We start from the raw sequence: 23,198 nt of genomic DNA, 5'->3' as shown, positions 1-23,198 counted from the left end.
TAAAAAATAAATGAGCAGCTTGGCCACTCATTTAATAATACAGTTTAATGCCCTCTGGATGCATTTTTTGTTTTTGTTTGGGTGTCCTAGTCCCACCTGGACACCCACATCTGTTAATATTTTTAGGGGTTTGAGGGGAGCCCTGTGGCCCCAGTGGCCCCACTGGTTACCTGACCAGCACTCATCCTGGTTGCATGAGAGCTGGCCGGCCGACCTTTTAATTGGTCAGTGCCCTGGCCCCTCTTGGGGCACCCATAACATTTCCTTTCTATGGGGGCTGCAGGGGGAGGCTCATGGCCCCGCAGCCCTGATGGCTCCCCTGCAAGCACCCATCAGGGGAGTGCATCACATTGAACAGGTTCAATGATAGTGAGTTTCACGAGGTTGTCAAGTTTTTGTTCAACCTATTTGTTGTGTGTCTTTGACCATGGCACTCCCAATTCAATAGTTTTTTTACATTGTTCAGTTTATGAGGGCAACAAATCAGATGACCCCCGATGACCTTGAAGACCTTAGGTGTGTAGCCCCCTCCTTTACCTGGTGATGAGTACAAGATGTGCATTTTAACTGCTCTCTCACAGCTGCATATGTTATCAGAGAATGGAGTCACTTGTGAATCAACGCATTTCTCCTTCTTACTTCGACATCAGGATTGAAAGCAACACTTCTTGCCATAATTGTGTTTTGTCTTCTGCAGTGCAGGTTACATGCTTGAGTGCAGGGAGCAGAATCCTTATCTGAAACAAGTGTATTTGCCATCATCTTTCAGGGAGCATCTGTCTACAACCTTGCACAGTGACTCCTCAACTTCTGAAGATGTCAGATTCACAGGCAGCAATGATTTGTGATCTTAGTGCCTCTTCATTGTTGTGATTATGGAAATTATTATGCAGCACTCGGTCTTTTATTCTTTTGTTCTTATCAAAAAAGCATCCATAGTCTTACAGTCTTGTTGACGCATGGAGTGGAAAATATATCTTTCATAATCAATGTTTTCTTTTGAAAGAAAGTTCCCCATCAGGAACTGTTACAGACAATCGTATAAAAGATTTCCATAGCTATCAGATTGATATATGATAGGCCACTTACAGGACACAAAGAAGCATATACATCTCTATTTGTTCAGAATGACTATAGCCCTGGTGAGAACATCACTGTCTCTGATCCATCAGCATCATCTTGGGCTTAAGTTGTTCATGTCACCGAAACTGAATAGCACAGGAAACCTCAATATTCATTGCCCAGATATTGACTCATGTTTCTGTGTTTTACCAGACTCAGCTGTGCACTATTAGCTAGCGGTTTTCACCCTATGTTACTGTCAAAGAAAGCTATGTGGTTTCACTAAAATGAAATACATGTATAAAATGAGTTTGCGCATTTACTATTGCAGCACAGACAACCAGTTAACATAATTAAAGAATTATATTTTCCTGCATCTGTATGTTTTACGGAATATTTTCACGCAGCTAATTCCATTCATAAACTATACTATTTGATCTCTGTCAAAAAGATGAAATAATTAACTGTTATATTATATTACAAATCTATCAATATGACAATCAATCTGTCTTTTGATTGCAAAGCAATTTCAGTTATAGATGTAAGCAACTACCAGACAAAGAGACTAGTGCATGATCAATATAAACATTTTTGGGTACCTTTAAGTTTGCAGCTTTTTTAAAAACCTTTTGAAAATTCCCACCTTTTTTGGGAATTATTATTTTTTCATTTTGGATTTCTTTGCTTCTTCAACAGATTCCTGTATCTTTTTCACAAGCGACGGAATGTTTGAATCAGCCCTCTTTGCAACTATAGCATCTTCATCGTCTGCCCGAACGGGTCTCATGTCCCACGGTGAGTTTGCCGCCCTTCTAGCAAGGCAAAAAAAAAATATGAACAGGAGATAATTCTAATAATATCTGTGATGTATCAAACCTTTTTATTAACATAATGAAGGATTTCTCCAGCAGCTAAACAACCATTCACCATAATACAAACTGAATAGCACAAGCCACCCACTCTAGAGCCAGTGATTAAATTCAGCTGGTGCTTGCCAGGGCTCAGCCATGGAACTTATTTCAGGACACAGTGGAACTAAACTGAGTGGCTTGCATCTATCATTTCAATGATTTCGAAACTTGCAATGATTTTCAAAGTCCTTTGATGGAGCGTGTGATGGCGAAGTGCTGCTAATTGCGGAGCGAGCCTCCCTGCCTTTCTCCCAGCTGGTCGGCTAGGCACAGTGCGATAAAGAAGCACAGTCTGTAAATTTGACAGTGACAGTGAGAGCAATTGTCACCGAACCAGCATGTCGCAAGAGGATGAGATACTGTGGCAATGAAAGGTAAATAATTCCTATTTTGCAAACTGTGAATGGCTATTAATGCGGCGTTGCTAATCAGATGGCGTGGGACTGCAGGCACATGCTGATGCAGAATGGGGGTTACAGTGGTTGAAGTGGGGGAAACAAGTTGGTGAGCTGTGGGCAGAGATTCAGAGTGCGGGAATAACCTGGGCATTGGGTCAGTGGGCGGAGTCAGAGGTGGGTCCAAAAAGAGCAAAGCATCCCAATTTTTGGTATTTGTTTGCCAATACACTGTCCAGTTACAGCTTTTTACCATATTTAATTCAACTAATGGGTACACAAATGTTTTTAAGATTTAATGAGTTTTTGCCATAAATACATTCACAAAGTGGAATACGTTTCCTAGCACAGAATGTCTCAAATATGCTTAAAAGTGGAATTACAAGCTTTTCACCTCTGAGCCATGCAGTTGCTGTCATCAGCACTTGTTTCCCTTTTTTCACAAGGGCATTTCAAATATCAATGGAAAAATATCCTAGTTTGCAAATGTTTCCACATAATTATAGATCTGCCATATTTGCCACATAATACATCACCTGCTGCACAATCTGATGATTTTAACAAAAAAAATTGTTTGCAGCTCAAACGGATCAAAAGTTACAAAAAAGTGTGACTTGTGTTACTGCAAATTGGAGGGCCCTTTGCAAAGGTTGACTGCTCACCTTTCACCCTGCTGCATTTGTATGTTACATTAGTACTAATGAGGAAAAATCTTTGCAGCAACTGTTAACATCTGTAAGAATTTTACAATAATAAAGTATCAGAAAATGTACCACAACACGCTGCAGCCTTTTTTGTCAAACTGTGATAAAATGTTGTTGTACATTGCTGCATAATTCCAGTGGCCCCAAAGCAGACAGCACATGTTAAAAGTGCTTGTGGATGAAGTAAAGAGGCCGTGACATGTGTGAACTTAGTTTGGTGTGCATGAAAATCCTGCATTGCCAATCCCTGGTGAGTAGCACTACAATTGCTGAAACGAGGCAAATGGAGGTGCCAATGGGTGAGGCGGATTGACCTCAAGGGTCCTTTGACCTCAGTTACAGAGTCACTGTTGCTCTAAGGTGTGCTGCTTTGTAGGCCTGCCCACAAGACTGGAGCTAAACTTCCCCATAGATTGTAGTGGACAGGACTTCAAGGTTAAACCACACTTGCCACCATAAAGATCCACCTGCTGGTGCTAAGACATCAGGGCTTCTGAGGTATAGTTGGCCTTGTAAGGTCTGGCATGGAAATGTGCTACCTCAAAAGAGTGGTCTGGTGGACTGGTCATGAAGGCTGAACTTGGTTCCCCAGTTCCACATTCAACAGCTCTGGCCATATTGCCACATCATCTCCCCCCACTGAAAGCCATACTGTACCACTGACAACAACCGGCACTGCCTTCAACTACAACCCAAATGTGCCCTGCTATTAACACTTGGATGTGACTCAATTAAAATTATGCAGTAAACAAGATCAATATGCTGCCTGAAAAAAAAGTAAAAACATTCTTGAAAAAGCAAAAACTCATAGGGAATGCACGGTTAAGTAAAGCATGAGAAGTATGAGCAGGAACAACATGGTTACAGTAATGCTTTTACACTAATTATTCAGATATCAATAAGTGGTTTTGCCTGAAAAGTTAAGGACATGACTAGAGGGCCTGGAAGGGACCCATTGAAATGTCCATTGCTTATAGCCTTAAAAAACGTATCTCTGAACACAGAGCTGCGGTACACTGTTTATAAACTGAAATAAGGAAAACAGCTGATAAGGATCACATTTAACATTTAACAGTGCTAAGAACATAAAAAGCAGGGATGAAGCTGGGGGCATGGTTTGAACGCAAATCATGGCAGCTGTGTGGGCGAGGTGCTCTTCAGAGGCCTAACATTAATCCTGACAAAACAGCCAGTTGCCGATACCAAGATGATATTACCACATGTTGCAGAGGGCTGGCGAATTTAGTGCGCTGCCAGATGCCGTGAGCAGCCTGAAAGCCACGGGCCGCAGTGGACACAAGCCCAGATGAACGCAGTTGGGGACGCGGTGCTCCGCACCATTAAGTGGGCCCACACTGGGCTTGGAAGATATGGAGACTCTGCCCTGGGGACACAATACGACTGTACCAAGTGAGTCAGGACACCAAGGGGGAAGGCCGAGAGGACAGATGTCGGCGCTCGAAATGGAACACAGGAGAGCCGGGCTGAGGAGCACCAGCTACCAATGAGGTAGGCCCTTGAACCGGAAGTTCTTTTACGCATTGGGCAATACCCCTAGAAGAACGGGACACTCGGGACAGCCTCCCCCCCGGGGCTCACGGGCTATCCTGACAACCTTGGCACTGTCAAGCACGATTTGGGGAGGAAGTGCGGTCCAAGAGTGATCGAACCTGAGCTGGGCCCCTGGGGAAATACCTACATCATTTAGAGACTGAGGATTAAGAGGTCAGAGCAAGCTGTGGTGACCCTATAGAAATGCCTTGTGGCCAGAAGCGAGCATGGGAGATGGCATGAACTAAGACAGACCCTGAGAGGCACGCGCGGTGGATGAGGCACAGTGTGGCTCCTGGGACACCTCTCTCTCGCTCCGTGATTTATCAGGGTGGGTGCCGCTGGGACCCAACATGGATACTTGGGGGCCGAAATCAGAGAATGAAATACCCAAACATGGGGGCAATTTGGTCCCATTATACAACCGAACTCCCCTTCTAGCCAGTTGCTGATGGGGTAGACAATGAGGAACTGCTGACCTGGCTTGGGGTCTCCCATATCTGTTCCCTGAGGAACCCCTTAGGCTTAGGGGTAGGGACTATGGGGCTGCCTTGTAAACGAAGGCACTGTGACTAGGGATAATGCAAGTCACAACAAAAATACGCACATGTTTTGTCAAGAGGAAACCGTGCAGGAACCACCCAGAAAAGAGGGGAAATCCCGAGCGGTGGCAATACAAATGTGCTGGTGAAGTAGCAGGAGTAGAGGCAGAGTACTTCTAAGGGGAATGTGTAGCGTACCAGCAATACACCACCACAGCATGGAGGAGGAGGTGAGGGCTTCTCAGAGAAGGAGCTTGTGAGCTCATCGGGCCCCAGGGAGATACACTCCCAGAACTTGAACACTCCTGCACCATGGGCAAAGCGCGGCAAAAGCAGGGGGCATGCCAGCGGAAGAAGAAGAAGCCCCACCTGATACTGAGGACTAGGGACAATCAGATCATGCCCTTACAACCACCTTGATAAAATATTAGCAGCTATCGCAGACACAAAAGCAACACTGCGGCAATATATAGGGGCGGTGTCCGTTGGCCTCGATAACTGCAAGCAGAACACCACAAACTGGTGGAAAGGATGAAAGTAGTGGAACAATCAATTAAAACAATGCAACCAGATTGCACAACCACATCCAACAAACTGGAGAGTCTGTCAGCAAGAGTGTCTACTCTGGAAAGATGGGCAGAAGACGCTGAGGGACTTAACAGAAGCAAAAATATATGTATAGTAGGATTACGTTAAAATAAAGAAAGCACAGATAAGGTAGATATTTTAGAAGAATGGTTGAAGACCATTGTGGTCCCAGGTTGGCACACACCCATCTTTGCTCTAGATAGAATGCACAGAGTATCCTCATGCCCGCCAGCACCAGGGAGGCCCCCCCGGCTGGCGGTGGCACGCCTCTTGCACTACAAAGACCACTATATTTTAATACAACAGGCCCGTACTAATGGACCTTATTCCATGGACAACAACATGGTGTCAATTTTTTCGAGCTTTACAGCCAAAGTGAAGGCACAGGGGGCTTCCTTTTTAGAGGTCATGAAGGCATTGCGCAGAGAGGGAATCAGACACTCCTTAATGTCCCCAGAAAAATTACAAATCACTCTAGACACAGCTACCCATTTCTGCCACTCACCAGAGAATGTGTGGACCTGGCTGGAGACCTACAGAAAAGGTGGTCCATTGGCTCAGGAAAGATTGTATGGCTCTAAGCTGCCCAAATCACAGCAAAATGACTACGATGCTCATCCAGGAGAACCCCACTACAGAAACCCTTCGCATCGCAGACTGCACAGGAGAGAAAAGCAACCCTGCAAGCTGTGGCTGAGGTCCTAACACAACAAACGGAGAAGGGTAGCTACGACAAAACCTCAGACCACAGTGTAGGGGACTCTGAATCGGGGGCCTCAGCCAGAACCGAGATGTCTATACCATATGTAGCTCCACAAACTGCTGATAATATCATCTGAACTGGTCATGGCAACCTGGTGAAGATGCACAGGAGTACAAGACTGATAAGATTTATGGGTTCCTGATGGCAGGAGGGAAATGTTTTTGTACCAGAAGATATAGAGGTCTAAGTTGATAAGACATACAGTTACTAAAACCTTACGCACCCCCAATAAGATAGTCCCCACTGGAAGGGAAACAGGGAAAATCTTGCACTAATTGTTTTGTTTTTTTACAGGTTTGGGTGGCCAGCAGTGCAAAGCTGCCCAGGGAAAAGTGAGTTACTTGTTGGGGTAATGTGGTGGTCTCTGAAGGGTTGTTGTTGTTGCATGCCAAGATGTCCACAAGAGGTGGGGGGACCTGATGGGGAAGAAAGGGAGATATAATACAAGGCATCCCCTGTCATGCCACTAGTACACCAAGATGTTAAGATATTTTCCTGGAATGTGAGAGGCATGGGGTAATGCCCAAACAACACAAAATACATAGCTACCTCACACGCCGAGGCATACAGGTGGCGATGCTACGGGAAACATACCTTACTCTGGAATAGAGTGCCCAGCTGAGACGCAGAAGGAGTGGTCACTTGTATGCCACCACATGCTCTGTATTCTTGAGGGGCACTTTAATATAGATCAGAGCAGGCACTCCCATTGAGGTGAGCAAGGTTCTCACAGACCCAGAGGGCAAATATGTCCTGATATAGAGAAAGATCTTAGGTAAGGAACTTATACTTGGAAACATTTATGCACCAAACCATGATCAAGTCCAGTTCCTATAACGCCTGTCAAAATAGCTCTCTACATTCAACACTTCCCACATGTTGCTCGGGGGATTTCAATTGCATATCTGACATGGAAATGGATAGGTCGACTCCCCTGTTGAATGACACCTCGGTAATTCATGTGACTAGGGGTTTCGAGAGTGACTGGAGGAATGGGATGTCGGGGATATTTGGAGACTACAGCATGGACATAGAGATTATTCGTATTACTACCATTTGAATAAATTGCACACCAGGCTGGACATGTTTACCTGCTCAAATACTCTGGGGCAGTCCGTTACCAACATGAATACCTGGGCCGCACTATATTGGATGACAACCCTTTGTTGTTGTATATTTGCCCCTTATCAGAGCCCACATTAACCCCCATATGGAGACTTGACCCTGCTCTCCTGGAAAATGGCCCATTTTGTACCTCATTACAAACGGTCATTATTATTTTATTTATGAATTTTGTAGAGCGCACGGCTACCCCCAATGGGGGTGTCCCGGCGCTAAAAACTGATTGGCAGAAAAGAGAGAAAGTAGACTACACAGATACAAAAAGCCAAGTCTTCAGGCGTCTACGGAAAATCACTTCAGATGGGGCAAATCTAAGATCAATAGGAAGACTGTTCCAGTATTTGGCTGCAAGGACGGCAAAAGCTCTGCCGCCCATTCTTGTACGACGGAATCTAGGCACATACATTAGGCGCAGATTGTTAGAGCGGAGATCCCTGACCGAGTAAGACAACCTCAGTCTTTTTCTTAAGTAGTCCGGGCCAGTTCCATTCAACGCTCGAAAGGCAAAAATGAGCGTTTTGAACTTAATTCGGTTAGCTATGGGCAACCAATGAAGCTCTTTGCGAAAAGCCGAGATCGAATGTCTATAGGGAATGTTACCAATCAATCTTGCAGCCGCGTTCTGCACCACCTGGAGACGTTCAATTTGGTACAGAGGAGCCCCTGCATAAAGACTGTTCGCGTAATCCAGGTGGGAGGTAATTAAGGCCTGGGTGACAGTTCTACGTGCATCCATGGGTAAAAAAGGGAAAATCTTCCTCATCATTTTTAATTTGCCATAGCAAATTGACGTGACCTTATTGATTTGGGGGCTGCAGGATAGAGTATCATCGAATATGAACCCCAGGTTACGGGCAGAGTGAACCGGGGTTGGCGGAGGGTTGAGAATCGTAGGCCACCATAGAGAAGGTGGAATGGTCATTTTTTGATTAAAGAACAAAACCTCCGTTTTATCGGTGTTTAATTGCAGATGGTTAGTGGACATCCAGGAGCAAATTTCGCCAAGACAGTGGCGAAAACTGGAGAGGCTGGAGTCAGAGTGATCGCTGAAAGAGAATATAAGCTGAGTATCATCAGCATACGAAATCACTCTGACTCCGCAAGCCTCTATTACCTTAGCCAACGGGGCAAGGTACACATTAAAGAACAGGGGGCTTAACGCTGAGCCCTGTGGGACTCCGCGGACCAGAGGTTTGCATTCTGATTCAAAAGGTCTAAGAAGAACCCTCTGCGATCGCCCTTGGAGGAAGGAACCCAGCCATGTTAAGGCAACGCCACTCACTCCAATCTGCTTCATACGGTCCAGGAGGATTTTATGGGACACCGTATCGAAAGCGGCGGACAGGTCGAGGAGGACCAGCATGGCCTCCTCGCCCTTGTCCACACACTCTCGCACAGTTTCTGACACTTCAAGCAGTGCGGTCTCCGTACTGAAACCCGCACGGAAACCGGACTGAGAATCATGCAAAAGAGAGTAAGTCTCCAGGTATTCCGCTAGTTGAAGTTGGACTGCCTTTTCCAAAACCTTAGCAGGTTTGGGAAGCAGAGAGATAGGCCGATAATTACTAAATTGTGTAGGATCGGCATCAGCCTTCTTCAAAATGGGTACCAGCAGAGCTTCCTTCCAGACTAAAGGGAACTGGCCTAGTTGTAAAGAGGCGTTCCAAATGGAAATAAGAGGGTCTAACAGTAAAGTGGCCAACTCACTCATGATTTTTGGGGGGACCGGGTCCAAAGGGGAACCTGATTTGCACTGTAATAGTAGTTTATGTGCAAGATTAGGAGTGAGGTCCTTGAAAACAGCTAAAGTAGGAACAATGTCCTGGTTCATTGAAACCGGGATAAGGGAGAGGTCCAGATTACCAGCTAGAGGAAAAGAGGCAGCAATTTTATCGATTTTTTCTTGAAAGAAGTCTGATAGTCCGTTACAAAGAGACTGACTAGCAGGATTAATAGGTGTCATAGCAGGGGGTTTGACAAAGTCCTTGACAATATTAAACAGTGTTTTAGCCGAATTGTCTGCGTCTTTAATTTGTGAGGTGAAAAACTCTTTCATGGCTAATTTTCTTGATTTAGTGAAATTCCTAAGGGCCATTCTATAGATAGTTTTTGCCTCAGGGTCGTACGTAAGTCTCCATTTACGTTCGAGTTTTTTACAATGGCTTTTTTCTTTACGTAAGGCATCTGAAAACCAGGGAGCAGAAGGGCGAGCTCTAGCAGATGACATCGTTATACAAGGGGCAATTTCATCGATCGCCGCCAATAGAGTAGTGTTAAACGTAGTAACACAGGTATCAATATTTCCTAAGCTTAACTCAAGAGGGCAACTGAATATTGGCTCTGTCATCACAGAATACTTCCAGTTTAACTAGTACCCAGCCTCTTCCAGGGCGTCAGAGTGGTGAGCCTTTAGGGTGGCTGTAGGAGGACAATGTATGGGCCACAAAGTAGGAATGAAGAGGGAAATCCTGGGGGAACTCACCAATGTGGAAACCTAACTACATAAGAGGGAATTCAGGTTCACCACAGATGGGGATGCACAGGAAGAATCAAGTGAAACATTAGAACCATTGAAATGCTTTGCCACCTGAGAATATCCGAGGTGGGTGCACATGGAGGAAGGTAGAGCGGGCAAATTGCTTGCCTGTCTAATCGGGCCTGAACACAAGGGAGAAGCCCTATCTCCCAGATACAACTGACAGAGGCGGAGATTACGCACCACCCTAGAGAAATAAATGATGTTTTCAGGTCCCATTAGGTCAAATTGTATTGTGAACCTCGATAATAACAAACTACTTGGCAGCCCTTCCCCTAACGGTTCTACCACCTGACCAACGAGAGACTTTAGGGGTGTTGGTACCTGAGATGGAAATGAGGGCAACATTGAAAGAAATGGCTAGAGGGAAAACACCCTGCCCTGGTGGTTTGTCAGTGGAGTTCTACATGACCTACAGTGAAACCCTGGCACCGAATTTAGAGGAGGTGTATGCAGAGGCCTGGTAAAAGGGACCAGGGATGCGCTAGTCATGTCTCTCCCCAATACTAAAATGCCAAACCCACAAGTATCAGACTTTCGCCCACTCTCGAAGCTCAACGAAGATTTCAAAATTCTGAGCAAAATCTTAGCCACACGTCTCTTGGCATATATGACCAGTTTAATACATACAGATCAAAATGGGCCGATCAGATCCCCCTCTGGTAACCTACAATGGTTGTTTTCTGTGCTGCAACATCCAGACCGAGACCGTTTCCTGGAGGCACTTATAATATCCACAGACTTAGAGAAGGCATTTGATTTGGTGAGGTGGGACGTTCTTGAAATCACAATGGAACGAATTGGACGCGGGAAGAATGGATTATATGTATGAAAATACTATATATGCACCCATCTGTACGAGTTAGGACAAACAGAGTGATCTCAGAACCCTATAATATACACAGAGGCATGAGACAGTGGTGCCTCCTGTCCCCGTTGTTGTTTGCTATTGCAATAGTTTTTTGGGATTCAGTCTTTCAGCAACAGGAACACCTTATTGGGATTCAGTTGTTACACAGGCCTTGTTAGAAATCGGATTTCCATTTGGCTGAGGCTTGCACCAAAGCCAGGCAGAAACCACCAATCCAGTCAGGGCAAGGGAGTTACACGCCAAAGATAACCCCTGTTCACCCTCTAGGCAACGTGATGTGAGCAGTAAGGCTTATCCCGGAGGCAATGTAAGTTAAGTATTTACACAGCACCCCCAGCAACAACATCCAAGGCCCACCACAATGGAAACTCTACACAAGGTTATATGTAAAAATAGCCTTTGTATTATACCAAACACATTAGATAAAAGCACACACTTTACAATGGGCCATAGGCACGGGCAGAATTTACAGGGGGTTTATCTACAGGACAGGGCCATGTGGACCACTGTCAGGAATAAGCACTTTTAGAACTAGCACTTGGTAGAATTAGCACTTGTAGGAATAATAATTAGCACATAGGACATATAATAACTGTAGCATAAAATAGAAAATAGTGCACACAACCAGTAACCACTGGTAAGAGGTAAGTACCACCTACACAACCCTAACCATCTTAGGAAAATATCACGTAGGGAATTATAAACTCACTAGCATAACCTTATACTAGGAAAAACAACCTCCTAAGCACCACAATACATTCAGAGGTATAAAACAATACACATGATGCAGCAATGACATTTGGCAGGTATCACAATTGTGCAAAGATCACATGGGGCCATACATTTACTCCTAGCAAGGGCACAACACCAGAACTGTCCCCTAGGCCAACTGACCTCTCAGGGGCTGAAACGCCCTGTGTCCAAAATGTTAGGGCAGGCTGCGCAGGCAGCCAAAGAAAGATGCGCAAAGCCTTAACGAAGCAGCTGCCAACTAAGTGCTGGGCATCTTGGGATCTCCTCTGGGCTTTTTTTTAAGGAAGCAATGGGGCCCAAAACAACATGGAAGGTTGGGATCCCCGTGGGCTCTAAACAATAATGCCCCCGACGTTGGAGTCCCCCCTCTGGGGACTCGGAATCAGCAAATACCCCCAGAGTCATTGGTGGAGCCTCTCGGGCTCGGAAGAATGGTTGCCAGACCCGGTGGTGTCCCGCTCGGGGGAATCGGACTGCAATAATGCCGCTTGGAGCTTCTTGTGGGCTCTGAAGGAATGCCCCCGTCTGTGGAGTCCCTCTCCGGGGACTCGACACACAGCTATGCCCAGGTGGAGACTCAGACTCCAACAATACTTGTGTACGCAGCCCTGGGAAGATATTGTCTTCTTTCTGCCCTCACGGAGCCCCCCAGCCCTTTGCACTCACTGGGCTGCTCTGGGGACTCCACCTCTCTCTCCCGGCTCCTCTGGTCGGGCTGGTGCTGCTCCAGGGGCGGGGACGTCCTGGGAGGCGGGGTGGGCTCCCATCCTCCCTCGGTACCAGCAGGAAGTCCGGGGCTCTCCCTTGCACTTGGGAGCCCTGGTCAGGACACGGCAGGCTGCTTCCGGCCCAGGAGCGCGGGGTGGGCTCCCGTCTTCTTCCGGCTGTCTGGGGAAGCACTTCCGGGTCGTTTTGCTGCAGGCAGCCAATGGCAACGCGGCCGGTGAAAACACGGGGTAGGCTCCCGAGATAGAAAAAAAATGCGGCAAGGTCCCTGGCGGGGTGGGCATCCGCCCGGGACGTAGTAAAATTGGCAAATAAGCGGGGTGGGCACCCGCGCCGCAAACTCTGCCAATTTGCGGGGCCACACGCAGCGTGGGCACCTGCTTCAAAAAAGAGGCACAAAGGGGGATCCCCACGCCGGGAAATCCCTTGAGGTAGGGGTTGTCGCACTAGCTGCGCAACGCGCTATTTTCGGAGGGGGGGAGACCAGCACTCCCCAGGCGCTGGCGGGCCTCAGAAGTCCCCATAGAGTCCAGGGACCAAATCCTGAAGCAAGAAGGAAGGCAGGGGGGGGGCAAAGGTTGGGCCCAGGGGCCAGCTCACAGGGTCCTCCAGGCAGGGAGGCAGTCCCAGTGGCGGTCCTCCTGGTGCCCAGCAGCAGCAGCAGCCCCCCCTCCAAGTTAGGATCAGGTAGAGAACCTTTTGTAAGGGGTCACAGACCCTTTTTATACACTAAATCCCTTTGTCTGTGTCTGCAGGGTGGGGGAAAAACCAGTCGCAGCTGGTTTTGGAGCACTTTGTTTTTCTCAGCCCCTCTCCCTATTCACTGGCCAGGCTAGGGTCATCAGTCGCACCACAGGGGGCGGAGCCAGCATTGTGTGGGGAAAGCCCTGCCCTATTCAGGTCCCAGGTGCACTCTTCCCTCACATCAATGATGCAGATCTCTCCACTCACCACCCGGGCAGACCCATCCTGACTCCTGGAGCCAGGCTCACCAGCCAACTCCAGCCAATCACAAGCCAGACAGCCAATTCACATAATTTACACAGACAGGCCATCTTCCAGAAGTGGCACTTCCACACTAGACACAATCATGCCGCACACATCATTGCGCAGCATTTATTTACACGAGTCCGCACATACCAAACTCGCATCTGCACTCCCCACGCATCAGGAATTACCAGGGACACATACATTCCCCATGCATTCCTAAGGGAGGGCAGGCCAACCTTACTACACGCATGCACTTTACCCTGGGATAGAGTGGTAAAGTGCGCAGAAGCAAAAAAATCACTAACACCAGGTCACCATTAAAAGCAAAAAGTTTAGGGGTGAACCTGCCAGAAGGGCCAAGTCCAACAGGCCTCATGTGATTTCTCTCTATGGAGATGATCTGTTGCTGTAATTAAGAGACAGGGGCTGGGAGCACACCAGACTTTGGCTATGCTGGCTGAGTATACAAACCTAGCAGGGTTCAAAATTATTAAATCGAAGACCAAGTGTAGCCGGGGACTCTCCCGACGGGTCTGGTGTGGGCCCCCCACTCATTCAAATACCTGGGACTCCTGATCTTTCATAGGTTAGAAGACTTGCGAAAGGTCAACTGTAACCCGATTATTATAGATGTTATACATTTTCCTTCCGTTCCATCTTATAAAGATCTCTAGATTTTTCATCTCAGGCATACCTCTAAATTTAAAAGAGCTATCTCTTTTTTTCCTCCTTTGCTTCCCCTTCACACCCTGTGCACCCCTACATCATTCGGACATTCCCCTCCCTGTGCACATGGAAGAGTAGGCCACTTCTCCTCCTGTCCCCTCCCCCCCCTTGTGATTGTTGTCGGACATGTAGCTGCCCCCCTTCCCTTGTGTGCTTCTGCTGCTTGAGGTTGAATAGCCTCCTCCACCCTGGTGACCCCGACCCGCTTTATACTTTATTTTGAAAGCATTATCAGTACTGAAGTCTGTACTCTACCAAGTATTTCTAACTTCCCTTACTTATATCTTGCTCTCTTCCAATAGCCCTGTCTTAATTAGAAATCTGCTGAAGTAATTCTTGCACTTTCACAACATTATCAAATATGTGGAACTTTCCTTTTGCAAGAATCTTCAGCTTTGATTCCTGAAAGTTGGATGCCTGCGCACCCTTGAATTTGAACATTTCAATCATTCTTACGAACTCCAGACTTCTCTTTGCTGACATAGCTGACATGTTCAAGAAGATTCTAAAATGTGGTACTTCTTGCTTCGATAATGTTCTTTACACTATAGCCTTAGTAAGAATCTTCTCCTATATTCGAAAATCCGCAAAGTTCAATAGGATAGTACGAGTAAATCTCGCATTGGAGGACAGCTGGAAGGGAACTCTGTGGGCTCTTGTAATAGTCAGCTCTCCCTCGAGTTCAGGATTTGCCTTCTTCAGGAGTGTCCCAGCCCACTCACATACCTTAGGATCTTCAATGGCTTCTGGCACACCTACCAGATGCAAATTATATCTTCTATTGAAGTTTTCCTTGTCCTGTAACTTGGATTCTAGAATTTCTGCATTATGCTTGAATTGGGTTAGTTCCTGATCATAGGTTGAGTCTCTATCTTCCAGACTGGAGACTCACTCTTCTACCTCATCCAGACGTTCCAGAATTTTCCCTATTGATTTCCCTATTGATTCTTCTAACTTATAGAGCCTGGCATGTAATGAAGCAATTTCCACCGCCTGCGTGATACGGAGCTCCTTGATCTCTGAAAGGATTACTTCAAACATATTCATATAAACAAAAGGAATCCTACTGGGGTAAGGAAAGAGTGTTCGCCATTGGTGTGGGAGCACTCAGTGTTTGATAAAATACCCCTCACACGCCACTTAGTGCTGCCGCGTAGTCGTAGGTCATAGCACGCCGCATCCCGTTAGAAGGGTGCAAAGACCCCGATGATGAAGCATGACAACAAGCGGCCTTTTGGTGTGAGGGGTATTTTATCAAACACTGAGTGCTCCCACACCAATGGCGAACACTCTTTCCTTACCCCAGTAGAATTCCTTTTGTTTATATGAATACGTTTGTGGAGTAAGAATCCTTCTGTGTTACTCTACCTCCCTCTTTTGTTAATTTGTATGTTACTTCAAACATACTCTGAATAACAATTTTGTTTGCCCTTTTGGCACTAATTTGCACTTTATGGCTAATTTATTGGGACTATTGATTATTTATAACTATCAAGTGAGCTTTTTAGGTAGTTCTGTAATTGTTGTATGTACTTTAGGCACTATACTGCACTTTATGCCCAATGCACTAAGACTGCTGGTGTATAGACGCTTCATTTTGGCTAAACCTCTTTTCAGTACTGAATTGAATATTAGTTATCTTACAGGCTATTGCCAATGTCATGATTTGTACTGGAAGGCTTTAAGGTATTCAATAGAGCCCCTTAAGAAACAAGGAGCAGTGCGTCTTCAGGAAATCAAAGGCTTACTTATTTTTATTAAACACGTTAATGGCGCTGTCACTAATTGTTACATACTTTAGAGGTAATGTCTTTCACTCTACTGTATGCAACTATGCGCTTTATTCTGCTTTCTGCACTTTTATAGTTATCCAGACACCAAGAATCAGTGTGCCTTCAGGGGATTGTGAAGTTGATTATTTTAATTAACTCCTTTGGTGCTCATGACGAGCCCAGCTCATCATGGTCACAATGGAGCTGTGCTCATGACGAGTGAGGTTCGTCATAACTGCTGCGTACCGCCCACGCAAGATTGATTCCCAGCCTGTGCGAGCAAATTATTCAGTGGGCGGGGTTGGGACAAGCCCAGTTCATCATGAGCACAGCTCCATTGTGACTCATGATGAGCTGGGCTCGTCACGAGCACGGCGGTGCCGCGCTCACCCCACCGCCACCCCACCCCCCCGCACCGTAGGGAAATTACCCTTGCAGCCGAGGGGTTAAGCTTGCAATTCACAATGTTATATATATTATATACCTTAAATTACATCATTGTTCATAATCCATTGAAAAGATCCAGGAATTAGCATATTAGGCAGAATATCAATCTTTTCTGTAATGGCGCTCAATCAGCAGGCGACTAGAGATAGTGTTAGAATTCTCTCTTTTAACGCCAATGGCCTGAATGATAAAATTAAAGCACGTACTGTGGAAGAATGGCTATAAGGTTACTCCCCAGACATTATCCAGTTACAGGAAACCCACTATGTTGCTAATAGGAAACTCTCATTTAATATGTTTCAGAAATAGGCTGGCAGTAGTCACTTATCATCGACAGGCATAGCTGAAAGAGGAGTAGAAATATTTTTTAACAAATTCTTTACCTTTCAGCCTACACACTCCCAGATAGACAAAGAGGGAAAATGGGGATTAGTTAATGGTATAAACACTACGTTGACAATAGCTACGATTTATGCCCCAATAGAGGACAATCCTGCTCCCCTACTGGATCTGTTTATGCATTACTTTTAATTCCCGGACCGATTATCTTAGGCGGGGATTTTAATTATTTACAGAATCCAATATTAGACTCATCTTCAGGGTTTCAGAAACAAAAAACACAGCTAGGGGCAGCAGTAAAGGAATGCAAAACTAAGTTAAACCTAGTAGATTGCTGGCGGTACTCGTGCTATTCGGAAAAATATAACTCGGCTGCCAGGCTTGACTGTTTTTTAATCTCTATGGAACTATCTCAGGCTAACTATACCTTTACACAAAATTGTTTTTTGTATCATGCATTATTGAAACTAGAATTATCAGGAATCGGTAGGGATAAAAAAAAAACTTTAAATGGACATTTAATAGAATTCAGTTGGAAGACGAAGGCTGGTGTAGGGAAATTCGTGGGGAAATCGAGGGTTTGTTTCATATTAACAAAGGCACCGCCTCGCTGGAGAATGTGTGGGAGGCATTTAAGGCCAAAATCCACGGGGTCATATCATTTAAACAGATCGCCACTAGGCGGGCGCAACTTTTAGAGAGAAATCACCTTGAAGCTAAAGTTATGCTCACAAATGAGCAATACCTAGAGAATAAAAATAGCAGGAATAAAAGGGCACTGGAGCAAGCACGCCAGGAAATGCAAGATTATTATTACACCAAAGATGACACTGCTAATTCTGCTTATCTTCAGAAAGTGTACAAAGAGAGCGAATTTACAGGTAGATTTTTAGCCTGACAAATAAAGGATGAACAAACTCAGAACTGGGTGCATGCATTGACTAACAAGCTCAGAAACAGCCACACCATAGATCAAAACACAATACAGAGCGAGTTTGTCAGGGCACTACGAATCCATTTACTCCACTAGACAAGAGGTAGATAGTAGGAAGTTAGACTCATTTTTTAGTGGGTTACAATTCCCAGATCTAATTTCAGACCAACGTACAAACTTAATGGCTGATGCTTTAACACAAGAAATGGAAAGAGTGGGCCAATCAATGGCGAATGGCAAAGCCTGCGGGGAAAATGGTTTCTTGCTTGAGTTTTTAGAAAATTTAGCGCAAGTCCGAATAACAAACTTGTGATATTGGCCAACCATATTTTACACAGTGGGGAAATACCATCCTCTTTCCGCACCGCTGTGGCCGTCAGTTTTTCAGAAAATTATAAAGTTGAAGAGGACATAAACTCATATATACCTATCAGTCTGCTGAACTCAGATTATACATTCATAGCTAAATTAATAGAATAGAATAGAATTAGCAACTTTATAGGGTCAATAATTCATAAAGACCAATGGGGCATTGTCTCAGGGGGACAACTATCTTTTAACACCACTTTCTTAATTGAAGCACTGGATTATTTTACACAAAATAAAATCCCACCTCAGATCATGCTTTTAGACACTGTAAAGGCTTTTGACCTTGTGTGTTGGCAAAGCCTATATTATTCACTTGCGAAATGTGGTTTTCACCCTGAGTTGATTACAGTTATTTCAAAATTTTACTAGAGGTCCACGGCTCAAATAATAGTGAATGCCAAGATGGTGGGTGCCTGCAGAGTAGTCAGTGGGACTAGACAAGGCTGCCCCCTTCCTCCTCTGCATTTTGCTTGTTTTATAGAGCCCATGGCCACAGCTATTTGAACTATAAGTAACACAACATCCCCAATGCCTGGAATGACTAATATTAAACTTTATGCTGACAACAGAGCCCTTTTTTTAAAACCTGAAAGGGAAGCGCAAATGCAATTTGTTTTATTTATTTAAGGAATTTTAATCGATATGGTGCAATAAAATGAATGCATCTAAAACAGAGATTCTGCTTTCCAATTGCATGCCTGACTCTTTATTGGTGGACCTAGTTCCATTGATTAATACAATGAGGTATTTAGGGATATATCTAACAGAAAACATTAACAACCGTTATGTCTTAAGTTATATCCCCCCCCATTAATAAAATAAAGAATAAACTGTCAAAGTGGAAAGAGCTTCTAGTTTCAATAATAGGACGAGTAGCCATAATTCGAATGGTGATATTGCCTCTATGTAACTCTCTCTTTTTAGTCATCACTAACGCAGTCCAAATGAACTTTTTTAAGTAAGTGCAAGGTCTTTTTTCTACATTTATAAGGGCAAAAAAAATACCCAGGCTTTCAATGGATACGATTTTTAGACCAGTGTCCGAAGGGGGACTAGCTCGTCCTGATATGAAAGAGAACTACTATGCTAATTTTGCACACACCACATACAGAACTACGAAGGATTTAAACATCAATAGGTACAATAACTTCTTTTTAGACTTAATTTATAAGGAATATCTAATCCGAGATTTCATGCGTTTAATAAAAACCCCTAAAAAAGTCAAATATTAAACTTTTTAATTGAGCATTAAACGGAAAAAACAGCTATATAGGAATTATTCGATCCCCACTCTAAATGGAGAAACCCTCCTCTCGGACAGCCATGTAGAGCAAGATCTATTATTAGAACCAGAAATTATGTCCAACTTGAAAAAACAGGGCTTTAGTAAAATAGGAGATATTTTGTTGGGAGGTTGGAAGACCTGGTCTGAAATAGAACCAATGCTTAAACATAGTAAAGTTATTATACAATTGTCATTTGTTAGGGTTAAAGGCTTTCTGTTGGAACTTAACCCTACACATATCTGGGATGCCTAAGATATCTTAGGGCAACTAGTAAACCATACACAACATATTTCAATAAGCAGCCGGGTCTCCCTGTTCTGAACCCGAGGGGCAGATACATTGTATCAGAAAGTACAGAAAAAATGAGTTAATCAGGAAGGGTTGCATATCCCCAGTATGGACTGGAATCAGATTAATATGTTTAATAGTTCCCTGCTGAAAGCGGCTAACTTTAAGCGGATTTAGTTTTATTCTAAGTGGCTGCTGTACCGCACTCCAGATTTCCTGCATAAAATCAACCCCCAGATCTGATCAAACTGCTTCCGATGCAGGGAGGGGGGATCTGGACCCATATCATTTGTGGATGTCCGAAAATAGATAATTTCTGGGAGAGCATCAACAGATACTGCCATGACATTTCGAGAGTCCCCCAGACACTAGATACCCAGACATTGGTTCAAGGATATTCCACAGGTTTTACAGCAACCACGCTACAGAAAAAACAGATATTTATCCTGGTCCTAGCTGCTCGATCGCTGATCCTACAAAGGTGGAGATCGAATGACATTCCCACTTCCACACAGTTATTTAGCAAATTAAGCAGGATTAAAGAGCAAGAAAGAAAGTACGCTTTAAAAGCAGGCTCCTATAAGAAGATTAAGACGTTATGGGAAAATTCAGGTTAAAACACAATGGTGGGTTGTTATGCTCTCAGAGTGGATATGCTTTAAAAATATTGATAAATTAGATTGTATAATTAAATATGTGAATTATTGCACTTTATAAACCTTATACATTTTTTGCACTGTGTATGGTTTTTAAACATTGGCCGTAAATGTGTGGATATTCTGTTATTGTTATTAATGGATTTCTTGCCTTTTCATACTTATGTACTATGAACTTATGAGCTATCTCCAAATAAATAATTTTAAACCAAAAAAATCTTAACCCGGTTATTAGATCAGTGAGGACGTCCATACAGTTCTTGCGCTCCCTCAAGCTGTCACTGATGGCCCGCTTGGCACTCTAAAAAATGATGATGTTTCCCAGATTGTTGTACCACTTTGTGAATTTTCCAGTGGTGATGCCCCAAAGCTGGTTCTCAGACCTTAATCAATTACTCCAGGAATTGATTTGGGATGGGAACAAAATATGGTAGCCTTGGAAGTAGTACACAGGGCAGCTGAAAATGGAGGACTGGTAGCCCCAGATTTTGAGCTATACTACTTGGCAGCCCAACTTCAAGTGCTGGCCTAGTGGTTGGATGGCTGGAGTGTGGAACTACTGGGTGAGATGAGTGGGAGAAACAGTCGGGGATGGTTGGTGGCTAAATTATTACATCAGAAAGTTATCCTCCCACACTCCAATGATACCACTCATAGGAACCCTGCACGGGAATCCACTGGCCCCCTATTCTGGACCTCAACTGGCAGGGTGGACCAAGCTTGGATCGGTGGGAGACTGTTTCCACCTGGGAACACTGATACCTATAGATGACCTAATGGTTCAGCATGATTTTACACATAGGCACTTTTTTACTTATCACTCACTGATACAAACTGTTCAAGAAATGTGGCGAGGTGGTTCCATCGAACCACCCACACATAGAGTGCTCCAGGCATTACTGACTTGGGGGCTGCCCAGCATCTAGTGAAATGGCTGTACCAAGCACTTCTTGAATCAGTTACAAAACTGCTTGACCATACAAGGGGAAAATGGGAGGAGAGAATCGGGAAACCACTAACCGACAAGGAATGGACATTGGTACTGGGGTTAAAAAAAGTATCCAGAAATGACAACTTCAAAACGATTCAATTTAACTATATACACATGGTGTATCTAACCCCTATAGATTAAACGTAATGGGAGGGGAAGGAGACCGATCATGTGGTAGATGTGGATTAAGAGACTCAGGCTTGGTACACATGGCATGGGACATTACACACCTACGAGATTTCTGGGAAAATGTCCTGGCCACAAATTGGAAAACCATAGCTCATTCATTCCCGAATACACCAGAGATTTGCTTGTTGGGCCTATTTCCCAGACTGAAGCCAGGAAAATAGGGAATATATTCACTGACTTAGCTCTAGTTCTAACAAGAAGACAGATTGCTCAAAGGTGGATGGCGCACACCACCCATTCGATAACGGCATGGGAGAAAAATGTAGATATCTGGTCTAAGGCAGAACTGGGGGCCATTCAGAAAGAAGATTTATGGGGACTACGCAAACATCTCGTCACTGAGCTATGGGCAGAGGTCTTGAGAGACTGAGAATCCACAAACATAGAGGAATGGGAAGGAGGAGATGAGGTAGCAGAGGAACTGGGAGATAATACCCCTAATATGTGATTCCCAGACCCACCCAGTCCTCCATCTTGTCAAACACCCGAATACAGACACAGAGGAAATATCCTGAACTAGACGCCCTCCACCGGACTAGTGGACATGCGGGAGACCCCGTTACTTATAGTAGACACATTAAGAGACACACCAATACAAAGTTTTATTATATACTGTTATTTGTTAATAAAATGGTGAGAAACGACTGTAAGTTTCAGGCTTGTCGAGGAAGTAATTCCTTAAGCATGCATAGGATATGATACAGAATGTAGGATTAAATTATATATGCGAACCACTAATGATATTGTAAATTAGGTGTATTTCCTGATTACTTAGTAACAGTAAATTCAGAATTGTTCGGGTTAGCAAGACTAGTAATCCTACTTGATTGTTCCTACATGTGAAATATATATAAACATTTTCAAAATGAAAATAAGGATGAGTTTAAAAAAAAAGCAGGGGTGAAGCATGAAGACAGCAAGGTGACTGTGGAAGGTCCGGGCACACAGGTAAAATAAACTGCAATGAGGCACTCCGAACCATCTGTGTTCGAGACTTCCGGGCTTATACAGACCAGCAAAGACAAGAGTCGCAAGTTAAGAACTGCTCAGGTGAAGACGCAAGGGTACTTTGCAAACTGTCAAGCTATATAGATGTCCTGCAGACCCGGATTACAGCAGTTGAAGAGAAACAGAGCTTTTTGGTGGATCAAACCCGGGATAATCAAACTCAGATGGAACTTGAGGACTCGAAACTCGTCCAGTTGACATTTTGAGTTGAGGACATGGAAAATCGCCTCCACAGGAATACATTTTGGATTCAAGGAAAAAACACTCAATCCTTTGTCATCCCACTGCGTAAAGTTGCAGCCTCGCAGTTTGCTTACTGGGATATGAATAGTGCTATTCAGAGGACAAACAGATTACCATTTCACAAATTTGCATGGGCGCGAATTTCCCAATATGTGTCGGCAATTTTGATTCATGTAGGCAAATTAATTTTACATTAACATATTCATCAAGCAGCCCACCATAGAGCACCGGTCAGGGCACTTGGTATTGAATTATTTTTTGTAAGGTCTGGCTTTTATTAAGAAACAACGACCCGTATGTGGCAGCGTCATGAGTTAAATCTGGATTTAGAGTGGTTGGGGGCAACTGTTTTTTCACTTGAACCTGCTACACCAAAGACTAGGTCTGGAACCATTTCTGCAATGATGCGGCTTGGGCTAAGTGCTTAATGGATTAA

This window comes from Lissotriton helveticus, chromosome 10 (genome assembly GCF_964261635.1).
Source record: "Lissotriton helveticus chromosome 10, aLisHel1.1, whole genome shotgun sequence".
Taxonomy (NCBI): domain Eukaryota; kingdom Metazoa; phylum Chordata; class Amphibia; order Caudata; family Salamandridae; genus Lissotriton; species Lissotriton helveticus.
Note: the sequence above shows the minus strand (reverse complement) of the source record.